We start from the raw sequence: 21,932 nt of genomic DNA, 5'->3' as shown, positions 1-21,932 counted from the left end.
AGCCAGGCACTAGCGGTTATTTTCAAGGTGGGTTAACTGCGGGTTTGGGTCTAATTACAGTGTCAGTTTGTTGAATCCCTTGCTAGTGGGTAAGGGTGTCGGGGGTGCAGTGCTCGAGGACATTGGATTCTGCCTTCCAGGCTGTGAGTTAATTGGCTTACATCCCCAAGGTAGACAGGACATTGTGCAGGTCTGTCTGTACTAGAACCAGATTACACTCTGGCGGCTAATAGCTCTGATCAATTACAACTTCCCCATGAATCTCCTTAATGAGAAACCATCATGAAAATGAAAGAAACGGAGAGGAGGGATAACAACTGATAGAACTATAGCAAATTTATGGAGCGGGATGAAAAAAAAAAAAAAAGGAGGGCCTGGTCTCACAATGTTTACTCACATGGGTTTGTCTGCCTGAGTGCCTCCTGTTAATCTGACACTTGGCAGCGTTATTAACCAAGCACTCGCCTTCCTTGGGATGGGTCTTATTTTCAAAGCCCAACACAACCAACCCTAACCTGTCTTGCTTGCCTGGGGAGCTGCATGTGAAAGGGGCAGCGATGATCAGAAGCTTTGTGACAGGTCCTTTGCATGATTAACAGTGAAGATGAAACCTGAAAACCACGCATTTCAGTTAACTTGAAACACAGCAGAGAACAAAAACAAACTCCTACCGGAGTTTTAAATCCCTGAACTCCACAGACTGCCACTGCATTTCCAGGCCAGCTGCAGTCACCCAGAAGGAAACTCCGGCTGCAGGGAGGCCAAGGAGAGGGGTGCTGTAGAGAGCCATCACACCAGGCTGGGAGCAGTGCACTGCCAACAAAAACTCTGCAGAGGGTTTGCTCGTGACCTTAAAACATCCGTCTCCAGCTCTGGCCCCTCTCCAAAGCTCCAGATGTGCGTATTCAACAGCCCACTCCGCCTCTCCTCGGAGATGACTAACAGACAACTCAAACTTAATCTGTCCGAAACAGAACTCTTGATTTAGCACTTAATCCCACAACCCTTCCTTTCGCCAAGTCTCCTCCATATCAGTAAATGACAGCACCAGCCACCCAGGCGCTCAGTCATCCTGTTTCCTTTCTGTGTCTGCCCCACACATCGAGCCCTTCAGTGAGTCCTACTGGCACTCCCTTCAACATGTGTCGGTGTACTTCTCTCCATTCCCACTGCGCCATCCGTTACCCTAGAATCCAGTTTCTATAAAGCAGCAAGATCACATCACTTCTCTTGCTTAAAGTTTTTCAATGTCTCCCCATCACACTTAGTCTGATGCAGTGATTTTCAGCCCTTTTCATCTGATGGCACACGTAAACTAATTACTAAAATTCTGCGGTTGGAAATCGCTGATCTAATGCTTTGCCACAGCCCACACAGCCCTGCACGATGGAGCCCAGGTGTTTGTACCCTGGCTCCATAGATCCCAAAGGGGGGCAAGGATAGCGTTCATGAGATTTTTGGATGGGGGAAAATGACATCTTCATTTTTACAATCTCTAACTGAAATTTAGCATTTCATTGAGTTGCGCAGAAAATCTCAGTAGTGTGAGCAGCACCTGTGACATTGTCACCAAGGGAAATCACAGATATTTCATATCACATTGCAACTAGTGCACATATCTTGACATATCACTACTTTATAGTCTGTTATCATATCTGCCCCAAAGTGCGTTAAAGAAGAACTTACATGTTATATCACAACTCTGTCTTACAAATGTTTTGATATATGAATTATAACGTGATTGGCTTTCTTTGCATCTCTATGTAGTTTGCCTTCTATAATTGAAAGCATGACTCTGAGCAGGGATCCAGAGGCTTCAACAGACAGCCAAAGGGTCCATGATAGCAAAATGTAGGCACCTGGGATCTTACGCCTTGGGCCTCTCAAACAATGCACGTTAGCAGTGTTTTTTTCCCGTTTCAGAAATACTGAGCTGCCTGCCTCAGAGCCTTTGAAGTGGCTGTTCCTTCTGCTTGGAACGCTTATTCCCATGGCAGGTTCCTTCTCATCGCTCATACCTCCACTTGAATGTCACCTCTTCAGAGAGGCCTTCACAAAACACCATGCCTTCTCTCACTCCAGTCATTCTTTACCACAGCAACCGGTTCCTTTCTTTTTAACTTTGACCACTGGCAGAAATAACCTATGTATTTATTATTTTTAATTTAATTTATTGGGGGTAACATTGGTTAATAAAATCATATCGATTTCAGGTGTACAATTCTATAATACATCATCTGTATATTGCATTGTGTGTTCACCACGCCATGTCAAGTCTCCTTCCATCTAATCTTTTTATTTATGTACTTGTTTATCCTGCGTCTTTCTCCCTAGCAGGTAAGCTCTATTAGTACACAACATTCTTCTGGCTTGTTCACAGTTATATCCCCACTTCCTATAATATATAATTTGCACTTAATAAGTATTATTTGAAGCAACATATATACATTCTCTCAAACCAGAGGATTGCTTTGGGTAGAAATTAGATGAGTTTAACTGAAATATATACATACATATATCACCCTGACTCTTCTGGTCAAACACAGTGAAGTAATTTTTGCCACAGACACACACTTAGCAGTGGCTCTGGCATTTACAGCAGTGATTTGGCAGAAACATAAGCCATATTCAAGGACACCCTGGAGATTTGTGACGCTCCCTGGAGAACTTAGGCCAATAAGCCAATTAATGGGCTATAATGCTCCATAAATACTATATCTCTGTCTGGGACATTATAATTTGGCTCTGGCATTATTTAAACAAATGCTACACACACTCACACCAATGGTTTGAAATTTTCCAAAGATAAGATTAGCAGCACAGCAGGATTAAATGGCAAAATAATTTTGTATATTCACTTGTAACCTCAGATATAAGCAAAATGGGAATCATTTCCCTCTAATTACATTGGATCATCACTGTGTAGAAGTGATCACAGCCAACTGGTGATTGCTTTTCCGACAAATGAGAACATGCTGTGGAGTTAGGTGGCATGTGTGATCAATGTAAAGCTAGAAACATAGGAGGAGATAAACAACCCAGGGAGGATAGAGAGCAAGAACACAGGCATTTCCAGAAGAAATTGATAGGTAAGATGGACAGTGCCCGAGATGGAGATGATTTCTTTTTTTTTTTTTTTAATATATTTTATTGATATTTCACAGAGAGGAAGGGAGAGGGATAGAGAGCTAGAAACATCGATGAGAGAGAAACATCGATCAGCTGCCTCCTGCACACCTCCCACTGAGGATGTGCCCGCAACCAAGGTACATGCCCTTGACCGGAATCGAACCCGGGACCCTTCAGTCCACAGGCCGACGCTCTATCCACTGAGCCAAACCGGTTTCGGCTGGAGATGATTTCTTAGGGAGACAATGGAGTCATACTGCGTAGTCACTTGTAAACAGGACACAAAGAGCCGCTCCCAGTCCCCTGAGCCCCGCTTCATTCTGGCTCTCATGGGGCCCCTGGCCCCCCAGCTGGTTAAGTTGCTGGACTCTAGCATCCCCTTTTCCCGCTGCTGCTGGAGCCCAGGTTTCTGAAATGTTGAATAATTACTTCTAGCAGAAGGACAGGATCACGGGGTAAAAGGTGCCAGGACAGTGTGTACCAAGAAAAATCTCCAAGTTGGACCATGAGACAAAACGTGAGACTATGATGAATAATAGGAATAAGGATAATAAATCCCTATTTTGACAACTGGGGATGTTTAAAGGAATAGAGAGGGAGAAATCAAATTCAAAACCAGGTCGTCAAAATGGGACCACATTTAAAAATCTGTATCCCTCGCTATGTAGTGAGAATATAAATATAAAAACTATCCAAGCAGCCCGGCTGGTGTGGCTCAATGGTTAAGTGTTGACCCATGAACCAAGAAGTCACCGGATGGATTACCTGTCAGGCAGGGTACATGCTTGGGTTGCAGGCTTGATCCCCAGTAGGGAGCGTGCGGGAAGCAGCTGATCTCATCGATGTTTCTATCTCTCTAACCCTCTCCCTTCCCGTCTCTCTAAAAAAGATCAATAAAAACATATCAAAGAAACAAACAAAATATCTAAGTAGAGTGTGGTGGAGGGATTTCAATGAAATGTAAAACAAAGGATAGAGCAGACATTCTCCCCAGGGCCACATACTCCCAAAGTAAGCAAGAATGGGAATGCAGAGAGAGGGAAAAGTTTCTGCTAGATGGAAGAACTGTCAGAACAGAGAAATTTTAGATTCACAGTCCCTATAGTTCAATGTTTTGCTGCCCAAAGGACCCCGAATATGTAGGAGGGCTTGGCTGATCTTGCTAACACTAGACGAATCCCAGCAATGAATGGATTTGGAATCTCTCCAGGCTTCACTTGAGACAATGGCCTAAGTTCATGAGCCATAGTAATTATTAGGTGGTCCTCTTCCCATCCTCAAATTTCAAAGGGATCCCAACAGCATTCAAGTAATCTGAATTGTGCTATGCCTAAGCTGCTCATGATTATCAAGATTTCAAACAGCCCTGGCCAGTATGACTCAGTTGGTCGAGCATCATCCTGTGCACCGAAAGGTTGCTGGTTCGATTCCCAGTCAGGGCCCATGCCCAGGTTGAGGGCTCAGTCCTGGTCGGGGTGGGTACAGGAGGCAACCAATCAATGTTTTTCTCTCATTTCTCTCTCTCTCTCTCTCTCTCTCTCTCTCTCTCCCTCTCTCTCCACCCCCCCTCCTTTCTTTTCTCTCTAAAATCAATAAAAACACATTAAAAAAATACACACTTAAAAAAAGATTTCAAACTCTTCCCTAACCTCCTCACATCTAAAGGGTCTCCCTCTCTCTGTCCTGGCCAACCCAGCTGTCTGTGTGTAATGCTCCCCAGGACCTTTTGGATATCCTTCATCAGGTATGGGGCCCAGACTGTCAGAAATCCATGTAAAAATAGGCCATAGTGTAAGAAGAGTGGAGGGCAACATTTTATATTTTGCTGGAGTTATTCTCTTGATTATGTTCAGTATTTGTAGACCATTTTGCTACAAATCTCATGAAACTGTCTTCAGGGAAGACATTCTTAAAGGGTAGGAGCAACAGCTTAAACGACATGGGCCATGGTATCAAGGACTGGATTTACACAAGGGCGAGCAGGAGAGTGGCTGGATGAACACAGCTCCTGCCTGTGGGAAAGCTCTGCTCCAACTGGGAGACACACATACATTTTAGCTTCAATGATCCTGAGACATGTGCCCCCGATGTGTCCCCAAGGCAGAATCAAGCCAACCATGGAAACGCCCAAGTTAATAACTAGCCCAGTCCTGCATATGTGCAACCTGAATCACTAGCTCTCCATTTAAGACTAGCAAATTATATCCACAGTGGTGGCACCCACAGAATTATAGTATGGCCTCCTTACAGAGGAGGGAATTTTCAGTGAAGTGTTGAAAAGCTTCTTTTATTTTTCATACTTAAAACACTTTAAGGGTGCAGGAGACAATTTTGGAAAATCTATGTGCTTTGTAATTTATATAACTACTAGAGGCCCAGTGCATGAAAATTCATGCACTCGAGTGGGGGGGTTCCCTCAGCCCAGCCTGCCCCCTCTCACAGTCCGGGAGCCCTCAGGGGCAGGAGGTGACCCAGCGATCAGGGGAAGGAGACGCCTCATCACACTGCTGCTGCTGCCACTGCCGGCAGCGCAAGCCTTGGCTGGCCCTGGTTACCTGAGCCTCGGGCTAGCCCTGGGCGGCTGGGGGGCTGAAGGGACTGGGGGACTCTGGAGGCAGGCGCGCGGAGCGGCTGGGCCTGCCTGGAGGCGGGGCCGGCCTTGCTGCGCACCTGCTGGCCTGGCAGGGCTGAGGGGACTGGGCACCACCATCTTGTGGCTGTGGGTGTCACCATCTTTGAGGGCATGACAGTTAATTAGCATATTCCCTCCTTATTGGCTGTGGGTGCTGCCATCTTTGAGGGTGGGACAGTCAATTAGCACATTCCCTCCTTATTGGCTGTGGGCACCGCCATCTTTGTGACAGCGTGAGGGTTAATTAGCATATTCCCTCTTTATTAGATAGGATTTTTCTAGATCAGGGGTCCCTGACCTAGGCTGTAAGGCTTCAGAAAACCCGTGACCCCTTTGAAACTGGATGTCTGTGCATTTCAGGGAAGAGAGTTTAAGACTTTTTATTTTCTTTCAATGATACGTTTTTGTTTTTTTTAATGGATATATTTGACATATAACATTGTGTAAATTTAAGGTGTACAATGTTAATTTGATACATTTAATACTTTATGATTGCCATTGTAGAGACATCTAGCAACTCTATCACATTATATATTTATGCTTTCTTTTAGCAGCTGGAATAATTAAGTTTTAGTCTCTTAGCACAGTGGTCGGCAAACCGCGACTTGCGAGCCACATGCAGTTCGCGAGCCGTGGTTTGCCGCTTTGTTGACTAATGAGTTTGCCGACCACTCTCTTAGCAGGTTTGATGTGTATAGTTCAATATAGTGGTTTATATTCATTATAATGAGTTCAAGCTTTTCTCAGGTTCTCAAGCATATCTTAGGGGAAGAAGCACTGTTCCAGAGCATTTATGTAAAATGTCTTAAGACACTCCCTGGTCCAGTCCAACTTTCTGAGATTTGATGAATTTAAGAATATGGGCAGTAGGGTTTCATCTTTGGGACAAAGTTCATTGTTCCCACATACAGTGTTCAGCATTTACCCAGGGCTGGGGGCTAGGCAATAGCTTTTGAACTTGAACACCCATGTGTGGACAAATTCACTTCTTTAGTACCTGAGTCCTAGTCGTTTTATTGGGAGAAATTTAGGGTCAGCCAGCAGCTAGAGCGGTAGAGAAAAGAGGCCCTTGTCAGCACGCTGGAGGGCTGAGGGGAATCCTGGCCTATGCAGTGCAGTGTGCTTAGATAGTAGTTAGTCCCTAGCTGGCGTCCTTGGCGTCTACTCTGCCTTTGTTACAAGGTCTCAGCCGTTTACAGAACTCTCCCTTCTTTCCTTCCACCTGTCATCTTTGCTTCTGAAATAAGAACCATTTGTGTAACACCAATACTTAACTTAAGAAAGACATGCATTATGTGGTTGTAACCAAACCTGATGCTTTCAGATGACCTGCTTATATCCTCAATGTGGAAAAGATTAAGGACAAAACAAATTCACCTAAATTTCTGGGCAACCCAGTTGGCTTTTAAATGTAAGAATGGAATTCTAAACACTTAACACATTCAGCTATATGGCAAAAAGAAAATCTATGGATATGGTGTTTTGTAGGGCAGCAGAATCAAGAAGGCAACCGAATTAAGTTAATTGGATTAAAGGGGAAAAAGGACACTCATTGAGCAAAGATGGCACAAATTCAGACAATAGTAAAAAAAAAAATATACCAATGTACAAACCATTTCCATACAATAAAAGAGTAAAAATAAGAACAGGGTTTCATCACATAAACTGTGACAGGGAGAGGGTAGGACTTTAAGAGGGGGAAACCATTGGTGTTTCTGTGCCAGTTTCCTCATTTCTACAATGGAGATGGCGATACATACAAATAGCAGAACAGTCACTCCTGCAGCAGCGGCACGGACTCAGCAAAGGATAACTACCAGTAGCAAGCAGTATATTAAGGTAAATAGGATGTTGAGAAGGAATAATAAATAAATAAAACGATAGCAAGGAAGGTTAAGACACATTTTCTATAAAGCCTGACACTAGACCTTGCAAACGTTATGGTACATGAGGGAAGCCAGTCACATAGGACTGCATACTGTGGGGTTCCGTTTATAGGAAATGTTCAGAACAGGCAAATCCATGGCGATAGCAAATAGAGCAGTGGTTGCCTAGAGATGGGAGGATTGTAGAGTGAAGGCTGAAGTGTGTGAGGCTTCACTTTAGGGTGATGAAAAGGTTCTAAAATGGACTGTGGTGATGGTCACATAACACTGTGAATATGCTAAGTGTCACTTAACTGTGCACTTCAAATGGGTGAACTATATGGTATATAAATTATCTCAATAAAGCTGTTTAAAAAACCCGAGACTGGAAAATCCCCTTGGTAAAAATAAATTGAAGTGTCCTGTAGATTTCCCTAAAAAATTCCTCTATTTTGCATGAATTCTGGTTTTTAGATATTTCCTTTTGCCTTGTCACATCTTTTGAAAAAAAATATTTCTGGATTTTTTTTCTTTATTGATTAAGGTATTACATATGTGTCCTTATCCCCTCATTGCCCCCTCCCCCCCACTCATGCCCTCACCCCCCTTGTGTCTGTGTCCATTGGTTAGGCTTACATGCATGCATGCATAAAAGTCCTTCGGTTGATCTCTCCTTCTTACCCCCACCCTCCCCTACTTTCCCTCTGCGGTTTGATGGTCTGATCAATGCTTCTCTGTCTCTGTTTTTGTTCATCAGTTTATGTTGTTCATTATATTCCACAAATGAGTGAGATCATCTGATATTTATCTTTCTCTGACTGGCTTATTTCACTTAGCATAATGCTCTCCAGTTCCATCCATGCTGTTGCAAATGGTAAGAATTCCTTCTTTTTTACCGCAGCATAGTATTCCATTATGCAGATGTACCACAGTTTTTTAATCCACTTATCTGCTGATGGGCACTTAGGCTGTTTCCAAATCTTAGCTATGGTAAATTGTGCTGCTATGAACATAGGGATGCATATATCCTTTCTGATTCATGTTTCCAGTTTCTTGTGATATATTCCTAGAAGTAGGATCACTGGGTCAAATGGGAGTTCCATTTTTAGTTTTTTGAGGAAACTCCATACTGTTCTCCACAGTGGCTGCACCAGTGTGCATTCCCACCAGCAATGCAAAAGAGTTCCTTTTTCTCCGCATCCTTGCCAACACTTGTCGTTTGTTGATTTGTTGATGATAGCCATTCTGACAGGTGTAAGATGGTACCGCATTGTTGTTTTGATTTGCATCTCTCGGGTGATTAGTGACTTTGAGCATGTTTTCTTACATCTCTTGGCCTTCCTTATGTCCTCTTTCGAAAAGTATCTATTTAGATCCATTGCCCATTTTTGATTGGGTTGTTTATCTTCCTTTTGTTAAGTTGTATGAGTTCCCTCTAAATGTTGGAGATTAAACCCTCATTGGGGATAACATTGGCAAATATGTTCTCCCATGCAGTGGGCTTTCTTGTTGTTTTGTTGGTGGTTTCCTTTGCTGTGCAAAAGCTTTTTATTTTGATGTAGTCCCAATTGTTTATTTTCTCTTTAGTTTCCATTGCCCTAGGAACAGTATCAGTGAAGAAATTGCTTTGGTATATGTCTGAGATTTTGCTGCCTGTGGATTCCTCTAATATTCTTATGATTTCCCGTCTTACTGTTTAAGCCCTTTATCCATTTTGAGTTTATTTTTGTGTATAGTGTAAGTTGGTGGTTTATTTTCATTTTTTTCCATGTATCTGTCCAATTTTCCCAACAACATTTATTGAAAGAGACTATCTTGACTCCATTGTATATTCTTGCCTCCTTTGTCAAATATTAATTGGGCATAGTGGTTTGGGTCGATTTCTGGGTTCTCTATTCTATCCCATTGGTCTATATGTATGTTCTTGTGCCAGTACCAAGCAGTTTTGAGAACAGTGGCTTTGTAATACAGCTTGATATCTGGTATTAATACCTCCTACTTTGTTCTTCTTTCTCAGGATTGCTGCAGCTATTCGGGGCCTTTTTTTATTCCAGATGAATTTTTGGAGAGTTCGTTCTAGGTCTGTGAAATATGCCTTTGGTATTTGAATGGGGAGTGCATTGAATCTATAGATTGCTTTGGGTAGTATGGACATTTTAATGATGTTGATTCTACCAATCCATGAACATGGTATGTTCTTCCATCTGTTTATGTCTTCCTCTATCTCTTTTTTTCAGTGTCCTATAGTTTTCTGAGTACAGGTCTTTTACCTCCTTAGTTAAGTTTATTCCTAGGTATCTTAATTTTTTTGGTGCAATGGTAAATGGGATTGTTTTAAAATCTCTCTTTCTGTAAGTTCACTACTGGTGTATAGAAATGCCATAGATTTCTTGGCATTAATTTTGTATCCTGCTACATTGTCAAATTCATTTATTAAGTCTAATAATTTTTTGATGCAGTCTTTAGGGTTTTCTATGTACAGTATCATGTCATTTGCAAATAATGAAAGTTTTATGTCTTCTTTTCCAATTTGGATACTTTTTATTTCTTCTTCTTGTCTAATTGCTTTGGCTAGCACTTCCAGTACTATGTCAAACAGGAGAGGTGAAAGTGGGCATCCCTGTCTCGTTCCTGTTCTTAGGTGAAATGGTTTTAGTTTTTGCCCATTGAGTATGATGTTGACTATAGGTTTGTCATGTAAGGCTTTTATTATGTTGAGGTATGATCCCTCTATTCCCATTTTGCTGAGGGTTTTTGTTTTTTTTTAATCAAAAAAGGGTGTTGGATTTTGTCAAATGCATTTTCTGCATCAATTGATATATGATTTTTATCTCTCAATTTGTTTATGGAATGTGATGTATCAGGTTTAGTGATTTGGGGATATTGTACCATCCTTGCATCTCCGGGATAAATCCTACTTGGTCATGGTGTATGATTTTTCTGATGTAATGCTAGATCCAATTTGCTAGAATTTTGTTGAGGATTTTGGCATCTATGTTCATGAGGGATATTGGCCTGTAATTCTTTTTCACTGTGCTGTCTTTATGTGGTTTTGGTATTAAGGTAATGCTGGCTTCATAGAATGAGCTTGAATTTTTTGGAGTAGTCTGAGGAGGATAGGTTTTAGTTTTTCTTTGAATGTTTGGCAAAACTCCCCTGTGAAGCTGTCTGGCCCGGACCTTGCCACATCTTCATCTCATAGGGTTACTTTTCAGATATATATCTGTCAGGTACCTCTTATTAACAGCTGAAAACATGTATATTTTGATGAATGAATGACTTCTGGGTTTCAACATTCAAGTCATGGATTTTAGGCAGATGAAGCCAGCATTTAGAAAAATATTAGAGCCATTTTATTACTTCCATCTCTCATCCTTTTCCCATCATCTCCCAGCGTTAATACAATGAGCAGGCCTTTGGAAGAAGGAGGCATCGCATTATTTTCTGGGATAGTGACTGTTTTCCCTTCGTCTCCAAATTTTTGCTTTTACTGATTCTTCCCAGATATAATGTCCTTAAAGGCCTGTAGATTCTGTTTTACAACTTCCTGCTGTTCCTGCTTGCCAGCATTTCCTATGTGCTATATTAGCCATTTCCCTTGGAGCCTTAACAGATCTTGAACCTGACAATTTATTCCAACATTCTGCTTCTAATAGCATCACTGGAGGTGTAGCAGTGATGAAATAATGTGCAGAAAAGATTTCGTTTTCTTCTTTTCATCTGACCTCAATCTTCACAAAGAAATCTACACATTTTCCAAAGTGGCACACCTTAGAGTCAAACCCAGTTTTCAGTATTCTAAACTAAGAGCTTCAAAGCAGGTTTTCCTCTTTCTTATTGCACAAGGGCAAACATAACTTCCCTTTCATATATCCATCACAGTGCAAATCTACTCCTCTAAGTCTGTAATAATGGATTGCACAGAAACGGCCTTACCCCAGACCACCTCCAGGGTCCCTATCTTTTCAAGAATGAAGGCAGGCAGTGATGAGGCACGGCACAGAAACACACATGCAGCAAATATGGAGGGGAAAAGCAAAGCCAAAACACCTGACAGCTTTTTCTTATCTTTTCCCAAGTCTGCTGCACCTGTCATAAAAGGTGCAGCAAATAACTGAGGCACTTATACAAATAATTCAAGAGGAAAACCAGTGTTTTCCTTCATGAGTTGTAAAACCAGGTTTTATCTGTATTACTTAGATGACAGTCTTGAAAGAAATTTACCTAACAAGAGTGGTGTAAGCATAGGATGAGTGATGAACCTTCATAACCATTTGTAAAAGGAGAGAAAGGGCTCTTAAACAATATTGAGTTCAACAGGCTTTCAAATAACATCTCTCCCTTAGGAGTAATCTCAGAAGAAATTGGCGGCACAATAACCCAGAAAAATGAAGGCTCAAATGCAGAGAAAGAGTAACTGGATGAAAAGAAAAAAAAAAAAAATAAGAAAGGGTCTATAAAGTCCCTTGGAAACTGAGAATGACTTTTCTGGCTTCCAAATAGGATGATATACCTGAGAGCTTCGCTTCCCGGCTGGACTAGGGTATAAAGAGGCACAGAGAAGTAATGCCATTCCACTGTCCCAGCACACAATCTGGCACAGCTCAGGGCTTTGCTTTTAATAGACTTTATTTTTAGAGCAGTTTTAAGGTCATAGCAAAATTCAGTGGGAAGTACAGAGTTCCCATATATCTCCTGCCTCGCCACATGTATAGCCTCTTCCATTCCAACATCCCTCACCATAGTGGTACACTTGCTACAATGGATGAACCTACATAGACATAGCATTATCCCCCCAAATCCATTGTTGACATTAGAGTTCACTATGGGATTGTACATTCTATAGGTTTGGATAAATGTATAAAGACCATAATAGTATTGTACAGAATAGGTTCACTGCCCTAAAAATCCTCTGTGCTCCACTCTTCATTCCTCCCTCCCTGCTAACAGCACTGGAGTTAAGAGAGGAATTCGGCAACAAGAGGAAATCAGGGCTTTAATCCACATTTTTTTCATTCTCCCCTTTCCGAACTATATCTAGCCCCTTAAAAAGGCTGGTGAAGAAGTCCTCAGATCTGAGTGTGCTGCACGTGTGCATGTCAGTGAGCAAGTGAAAGAAAGTACTTTTGAGCCAGGAAGGAAGAAGCCAGGTGTGAAAAGAGCAAGGGCTATGGAGCCAGAAACCTGCTTTCTTCTGCCTCCTCCACTTCCTGGCCCTGTGGCTAGAATTTAAGATCTTTCAAGAATGACTTAACATCTTAGTCTCACCTTCCTTATCTACAAAATGGAATAATACCCGTTGCAGGGATACCCAGACACTGAATTAAGATGGTGCCATTCAGTGTATGGCACATAATATTTTCCCTTTGCCTAGAAAACGGTAAATAAGAAGGCAAAACTTTGGGGTGTGAGCATCATAAGGATAAAAGCAGACGGCCTCAAAGGGAAATCAATGCCACTGGAAGGAAGTGTCGTGTCCAGCTCTGTGCCTTTTCTAGAAAATGAAGGTCTTAGCACCAACGGGCACAGCAGGGTGTTATTCAGTGAATAAAGGACCACAGATCTCCCCCTGCCTCGCTGAAGCGACGTCTCCACTTTGCTCATCCTAATACAATTGTCCATTAGACAGCATTTAACCATAATCACGTATTGCTCACAATATTTCACATCATTATTTGCTTAAAAAAAAAACATAAATTCTTTCTTTGGAGTTAAATGTCAGTTGTGGACACAAAACTGAAGAGGCAAGAGGATGGCTGGCAGGAGCCCTCGGCCGGGAGTGTTATGCATATTCTGTAACTCTGCATTTGAAATCTGCACCAGGGCAGGGTGTCTGCAATTTATGTCTGTCTCCAGTTCATCCTGGTGTCTCATACCTACCCAGGGCTGTTCCTGGGAGCTAATTGTGCTTTGTGATTTCAGCAAGACTTAGGAGAAAGATGATTCGCAACTCCAGTCATTCAGTGACACCTCACTGCTCCTCTATCAGCTCCCCTTTACAAAGCTCCCCGGGCAGCTGCCCAGGGACACCCTCACCTCCACTCTCCACCCCTGAACTCCCATATAATAATTTCTAATTGTCTTCTTTTCAAAGCAGTGAAACTCTTGGTGTCCAACACTAGCTGTACTATTTGTTCCTACATTTGGAATTAGCTCAAAGGTCCAGAATCTTTCAGGATTTTATCTGTCACATTTTGTTTACTTTCTCTTGTTCTTGGCCCCGATGTGCTTAAGGAAAACCTGGCTGAATTTTCTCCTATATTTGAGACTACCTGAGGCTAAATTTGTAAAGACTACATTTTCTCCCTGGAGTGCTAATTCTAGGTAGTAGATACACACCAGTTTGCTATATTATTCTTTATCCTCTAGATTTTTAAAAACAGGATAATTAAAATAAAAAAGTTGTGTGGCCCTGGCCGGTGTGGCTCAGTTGGTTGGGTGTAGTTCCATGCACGGAAAGTTTGCTGATTTTATTCCTGGTCAGGGAACATGCCTGGGTTTCAGGCTTGATCCCTGGTAGGGGGCATGCAGGAGGCAGCGGATGGATGTTTTCCTTTCACATTGATGTTTCTCTCTTCCTCTTCCTTCCTCTCTCTCTCTCTAATAATAATAATAATAATAATAATAATCCTATATAATAAAGAGGTAATATGCAAATTAACCCTCACACCCTCATAAGATGGCTGCCTATGACCAGGCCGGCAGGGGGGTTGGTGAAGGGTAACCAAACGACTGAACAAGCAGGCTGCGTGGGGCGACCAGGCCAGCGGGGGGGCCGTGAGGGGTGACCAGTCTGATGGGGCGGGGGGCAGTTGGGGGGCGACCAGTCTGGCAGGGGGGCAGTTAGGGGCAACCAGGCCAGCAGGGGGGGGCAGTTAGGGGCAACCAGGCTGGGGGGGCAGTGGGGGCAATTAGGCTGGCAAGGGGGGCAGTGAGGGGCGACTAGGCTGGTGGGGGGGAAAGTTGGGGGCAACCAGGCCAGCAGGGGGGGCAGTTAGGGGTGACCAGGCTGGCAGAGGGGGGAAGTTGGGGGTGACCAGGCTGGTAGGAGGGGCATTTAGGAGCGACCATGCTGGCAGTGAGGGGGTAGTTGGGGGAGACCTGGCTGGCAGCGGGGGGCAGTTAGGGATGACCAGGCTGGCATGGGGGGAAGTTAGGGGTGATCAGGCCGGCACGCAGAGGCAGTGAGGGGTGATCAAGCTGGCGGGGGGAGGGGCAGTTAGGGGCGACCAGGTAGGCAGGCAGGTGAGCGATTAGGAGCCAGTGGCCTAGGATTGTGAGAGAGATGTCCGACTGCTGGCCTGGGATCGGGCCTAAACAGGCAGTGGGACATCCCCCAAGAGGTCCTGAATTGGAGAGGGTGCAGGCTGGGCTGAGGCACCACCCCCCTCCCGTGCATGAATTTCGTGCACCGGGCCTCTAGTAATAATAATAATAAAGTAAAATAATAGATATGGTCATGTAGATTTCTTTTATGCATGGGACTGGATTTTCCCTCCAAATTAATCCTTCACCAGCCACGGATGGGCTAAAGACATAGGCATCAAGCTGTGAGCTCACTTCCATCTGGCATGGCCATGTGAACACTTCGGTTGGCTGGCTTTTTTAATGAAGTGATTTTTAATGAAGCAAGCTGTGAATTTAATAGGTACCTTAAAACAGCTTCTTTGTAACTAAGCTTTAAGTAACGAAGCAACTGCCAAATTAGCTATCAAGACCAAGAGAAACATTCAAGCCTGAACAACTGCAGGATCAAGGATTGCTGGACGTCGGTCATCAGGCATGTCATCTCAACAGCTGGCACAAAGGATGGTGACACTTGGAGTCTGGTGGCCTGCCTGCTCAGCGACCTTACCAGGGGTCAAGGAAGTGCAGGGCCAACACTAGGGTATACTATGCAAGTGCAAGATATTTGAATCGTTATTCACTGTCCATGCTAGGATGCTGTCTCTCAGCGGTTCCTTTACCTTGTAATTGTGAACCAGTCATTTCAGTTCACTTATAATGTGGGGACAATAGGAGAGATCACAAGGTTCAGTCTTTACTACCCTGAAAGAAAGATATGCTGACAGAAGGCAATGCACATAGCATTAGAGAACTCTTTTAAAAGGTGGGAGAAACACCTAACTCTGGAATCTCAACTGTAAATAGTACATGGGTAACACAAGAGGTTGAAGAGGGTTGGGTGGAGGTAAGCAAAAGACAAGGCCCAGGGAAACGGGAGAGTACATGTCCCACTTAAAGGCATTCACATTCTTAAAAAAAAATTAATTCAAGAGAGCACACCTGTGTGCATGAAGGAAGTCACCAGTTCGTGAGGTTTGCTTTATTCAGTGGTGAGGAAGCTGATGCATAGAGAAGAAAAATGCCTTGTTCAGGTTCTCAGTGCAGGTCATGGGGCCAGGATGGAACCAGGCTTCCTGCGGCCAGCCCAGTGTGTCTGTATTGCAGTTCTAGACCAGCAGCCCAGTCGTGATGTTAGCCCTGCTTGGGAAAGTCACTGGCAAAGGTTTCACTCAGTGGGAGGGCCTTTGTTCTGTTGCCCATAAAATAAACACAAAGTCCCTCACACACTCCCTTCCGGTACTTGGCATTTCCTTTGTCCTTCATGCTACAGCGCCTTTTTCTGCTTTGTGAGGCCTTAGCCTTGCCTGAATCAGGTAGGAGAGTGGCCTCAGGGACTTGGAGCTGGAAAGGAGGGGCCACTAAACCTGGTGGCAGAGCAGGAAGAACCTGTGCCAGCCCGCCCTGGAGATCAGGTGGCGGCAGTCTGTGGTGGACATGAGAACGGGAAGTGGGAACTCCTTGTGGACTCAACTAAGTCCCTCCCATGTTCCATTTCACAGACGTGGGGTGTGGCCTTGTCATTCATTTCATCCCTCCAGAACACAGCATGGAGTGGACAGAGAGGCCCGAATGCAGGACCAAGAGACCCTGTTACTTTCTCACTGAGGGATCCTGACCTAACATCACCACCGTAAACTTATTCCTTCATCTACCAAATGGGTAATAGGATTCCCCGCACCCCTCCCCACCCACCCTAGATTGTGGTGAAGTGTTTGCCTGCATAGTGCTTGTGTTCCTGAAAGCTTGACAAATAGTAGTTGGGCCTGATCTTTCTGATTTGGCCCGATCGCCCCACCCCCACCACACTTCTCTCAGGCCTGCCAGGCGCTGCCCTGTGACAGTGCACGCAGGGCTCCTGCCACCTGCCATTCCTTACAACTGGACGGAAGACTGATGACTGGAGGGGCGAAAGGATTGTCGGAATCACCACGTGGCTGTGTTGCTCAAAGACGTGTTGCTAGTTTGTATTATATAAAAGCCCTTGTCCAGCCCTGACCGGTTTGGCTCAGTGGATAGAGCGTCGGCCTGCGGACTCAAGGGTCCCAGGTTCGATTCCGGCCAAGGGCATGTACCTTGGTTGCAGGCACATACCCAGTGGGGAGTGTGCAGAAGGCAGCTGATCGATGTTTCTCTCTCATCGATGTTTCTGACTCTCTATCCTTCTCCCTTCCTCTCTGTAAAAAATCAATAAAATATATTAAAAAAAAAAAAAAAAAAGAAAAAAAAAAAAAAAAAAGAAAAGCCCTTGTCCAACGGAGTCTGTCTTAAACGGTAAGGGCCAGGGGTCAGTTTCTTTGATTTACAACCATAGGCCAAGAATACGATATATGGCTTGCAATTGGGGGAGGGGAGTTTCTCCATCCATTTATATAATGAACAAGTGCCTCTGGGTTGCCTATCACATGCTGTGAAGAGGGGAGCTTGCCCGCCTGCCTTCAAGGAATGGACTAGGTGGTCCTCATCGGGGGAAGTGCCTTGAATCAGTTTACATCCCCTATGCTGTCATTCCCTAATTACCGCAATGGCACGAGGGCTTGCTGATGGAAATAAATACTCTGAAACCACAAGCTCACATTTTTACTTAAATGAATATATTAAATCAAAAGAAAACAAAACCCACTACAATAAGAGCCGAGCAATGTCGCCACCTAAGTCTGACATGTACATATCAGGAAGGTGTAAGTGAAGTCTTAAATCTATTAAATAGCAAGAGCCAAGGCACCAAGTGACTTCTCCACAGCAGTCAACTCTGCTCCCTGCTGTGTTGCTGGAGATTACACTGAATCCAGGGCTTTAGGACCATCTCCCCTGCCCACCCCCCGTGACTTACAAAAATAATCATAAATAAAGCGTTTGAAAAAAATCCCCAATCCTCACCTCCCTAGCGTTACATCCCATTATTCAGAGTAACTGATGTGTGTGAAAACACTCCCTTTCAATTCAGCTAAACCTCTGATTCACAGGGAACAGCTTTTAAATTGTTCATACAATTCTTATCAGTCAGCGGGGTTTGCGTCAAGGAAACAGAAATACGAAAACCTAATCACTCCGCCTGTGAACAATCACCGTGTCTACCGGATTGGAGGAAGGACAGGTCCTGGGAAGCCTTTCCTCCAGATTTCCACCACTTCCTGGCTGTTTCATTTTAATCACGACATTGTGGAGCTGATCTATGGCTTCATGTGTTTCCCGGGCAAGGCTGGGTGTTCCTGATACACGTCTTAGGAAATGCATCACCAGAAACTGATGTTGCAAGCACGCTATTTGCACAGAGGAAGATGGAATTCCTTGGCTACCTGCTCAGTCAGATGTGCAATCACGGCCGCAGGCTGGAGTCAAGGCGCATGACTTTGGGAAACAAACCATGGTATTTTTATTGGTTTGCTCTATTTTACCCTTAAAAAAGAACGGTATCAGAGTTCAACATAGAGAGAAATGAGGAAAACTAAAAATGAGCGGGAAGGAGACTATAAAACCGCCCAGGCTGGTCATTCAGGGAATCCTTTTATGGTTAGTGGGTGTCTGTTGACTGCATTCTACCAGGTCATTATTCTTGGGGATAATTCATCTCACAAATGGACACATCACCAGCAGAAAATATGTAGCCTTCCCGGGAGGCGTGCTTGCTGTGCCAGCTGTGCAGAGAGGAAACACATGGGTTATATCTGCTCCTCCTTCTTGCTATGTACAGTTTGAATGTTTTCCGTCCAAGCTTTACCTCATTGGACGCAGACCTTATAGAGATTTATATTAGCTGGACTGTAGAGAAAATTTACCCACGTCTAGAGAAAACCAGATGATCCAGATGTAGCTTTTGGGTTGAAACTAGCTCTTGTTATACTGGCTTATTTAACGACAAGAAAATATTTAGGGCAATGAATTTACCAGAAGAGACTAAAAAGATGTAGTCTGGCCATGTAGGTAGGCAGGTAACTAGACACACATTGACACAAACACACACACGCAATCATCTTGAGGTATAAATTATATACCACACAAAGTATCCTTTTCTTTGTTTGTTAATTCCCATCCCAGGATGTCTTTCCATTGACTTTTAGAAACAGTGGAAGGAAAGGAGGGAGGGACGGAGGGAGGGAAGGAGGGAGGGGGGGAGAGAGGGAGAGAGAGAGAGACAGAGAAAGATAAAGGAACATGGATTTGAGAAAGACACAATTGGTTGCCTTCCACACACACACCCCAACTGGGGTCTGGGTATTGAACCTGCAACCCAGGTATGTGCCCTTGACTGGGAATCGAACCCAAGACCCTTTGGTGCATGGGGACACTATAACCATTGAGCAACATGGGCCAGAGCATACAAGGTAGTCTTTTAAGTGCAGAGCATATTTTTTTTTCCCTCACAAGAACTTTAGCCTTGGACCTTCAGCCTTATAGAGCCTCATAGAGACCAAAGATACCAGGGAGAGCTCCTAGCTCATCTTCCTTCATACTGCAGCTCAGAGAAACTGAGCCACCCCACCCAGACTGTCAGTGGTAAAATGGGGAGGTGATGCTCAGTTTGGATGTGCTAATAAAAACCAGCCCATTGCCCTAGCCCAGTGGTCAGCAAACTCATTAGTCAACAGAGCCAAATATCAACAGTACAACGATTGAAATTTCTTTTGAGAGCCAAAGTTTTTAAACTTAAACTTCTAACGCCACTTCTTCAAAATAGACTCGCCCAGGCCGTGGTATTTTGTGGAAGAGTCACACTCAAGGGGCCAAAGAGCTGCATGTGGCTCGCGAGCCGCAGTTTGCCGACCACTGCCCTAGCCGGTCTGGCTCAGTAGACAGAGCCTTGGCCCATGGACTGAAGTGTCCTGTGTTCAATTCTGGTCAAGGGCACGTACCTCGGTTCAGGCTCGATTCCCAGCCCCAGTCAGGGTACATGTGGGAGGCAACCAATTGATGTGTCTCTCTCACATAAGTGTTTCTCTGTCTCTCTCCTTCCCTTCTACTCCCTCTAAAAGTCAATGGAAAAATATCTCGGGTGAGGATTAACAACAACAATAACAACAAAAACCAGCTCATTGATTCGCCACTATGAATAGAAACTCACTCTTTTGTGGGGAGGGAGAGGAAAGATTCTATATAGCAGCCCATGTTTAGGTACCAGCCCTGGGTTCCCAACCTGTTAAAAATGAACTTCCAACTGCTGGTTGCAGAGAGTTCAGGAAAGGAAGTGAAGGGGAAGCGTCTTTGGAATAGTGGTGTTAAAGAGGATCAAGGGACAGGGTCAGTGGAGGAGGTAGGAGGGGATAGGGGAGATAAATGGTGATGGAAGGAGGCTTGACTTGGGGTGGTGAACACACAATACAATATACAGATGATATATTATAGAATTGTATATCTGAAACCTGTAAAATTTTATTAATCAATGTCACCCGAATAAGTTCAATAAAAAAAATGGAACAACAACAAAAAAAAGAGGATAAAGGGCTATGTTGAATGAGGACCGAGTTACTGAAGAGGGGGAGTCTGAGGTGTTAAAGTAATTCCGACCAATGTTAACGTCTGGGTGCTGACAAACAAAATTTATAAATGATTTTTCCAACTGCTTCCTCTAGCAACAGGAGCTGTTATTACCACATTGATTTAAAAATTAAATGTTATGGAATTTTCTTGCTTTAATGAGAAGGCAGACCTGACTGGTAAATAAAGTAATGATTAAAGCAATTAAAAGAGTGAAAATGAGAAACAAAGTAACAACCATTAATGCTTCACCCAAATTGGCAGGTTTTGATGATTTACTTAAAAGATTCATGTTTATCTGGAGGTAAACGTACTGAAGAGCAATGGTCACTATGATAAACCCTTCCTTTGGTAAGGGGGAAAGTCAATTAGTAATGTCATCTGTTTAAAAATCTCCCTGCACCTGGTTCTCATTTGTCCTCCAGCTGAGAAACCAAAGACAACTTCTTTTTATTGCTTGTGGTCAAACAGCAAGTTCATCTCGCCATGGGATGATCAAACGGCCAGCCTCCCCCGGCTTGAGAAGGTTTGCCTTTCACTTTCAACTTGTTCAATCATCATTAACTCTGAAAAATGTCACATTCCATTTGTGCAATGAAAATTTCACCACCCACGACCGTTTGGGTGAAGTTTTTGTAGGCGAAGCCCTAAATCTTGAAGAGCACCTCACACATTCTCAAGGTCATTTGCCTTGTTTCCTCATTTAATGACAGTTGCCTAAGATTCTGGAGTCTGTCTGTGTCCCGACAGGCATCTGTGTGTGGATAGGTTTCCTTCTCTGGGAGTCAGTGGGTTCACTGGGTGATACAACATGGGTGTAATATGAGAAAACTAACACACACACACACACACACACTCCTTTGTTATATATCACCACAATACCCTGGGGTTTTTCCCAAGCAAAAGCAAGGTCTTCTTTACTGGGAGGTACTAGTAAAGAAGGCCATTGGATGCAGCCCGAAGAAGCAGGGTTTTCTTAGTGTGGGGAGCCAGCTTGCCCGGGGAAGCTGCCATATCAACTTGGGGAAGCTCCCAAAAGTTTCTAGAGAGGGGAAATAGGCTTCTTTTTAAATTTTGCCATTGGGCTTGAGAAATCTTCATCTCCTTTGTTTATTATTTAATTATATTTCCCCGTCTGCAGAGAAGTTCTGACATGTAAATCCCAGTGAATGTGGCAGAGGGCCAAATCCCTGATGGGCATGCTATAAATATGAATTTCTGAAAGTGGTTGTCAAGCAGCAAGACAGCTAAATTAAGAGGTCACTTGATCCAGAGTCTTAAAAAAAAGCATAGAGTTTATTGGGGCAAGTCAAATAAATTTGTGCCATTTGGCAAGCAAGCCATAGCTAAAACAGGCCTCAGTTACAGGTCCTGATGAAAATTTCAAGGTCAAACCCAAGAGAACACATATGCAGAGCTCTCCAGAGCCTTGAGTGCCAAGGCGCTAACACACTGTTTTAAATAGTCCTCCAGAAGGGCTTCTTGAT

General features: G+C 43.8%; 1 protein-coding gene across 1 annotated transcript in view; it reads right to left on the bottom strand.

The window, feature by feature from the left end:
- MARCHF3 (membrane associated ring-CH-type finger 3) overlaps positions 1-21,932 on the bottom strand; it is a 145,947-nt gene that overhangs the window by 13,718 nt on the left and 110,297 nt on the right. The window lies entirely within an intron of this gene.

This window comes from Plecotus auritus (genome assembly GCF_963455305.1).
Source record: "Plecotus auritus genome assembly, chromosome: 7".
NCBI classification, from domain to species: Eukaryota; Metazoa; Chordata; class Mammalia; order Chiroptera; family Vespertilionidae; genus Plecotus; species Plecotus auritus.
This window is presented reverse-complemented; position numbering and strand designations above follow the sequence as displayed.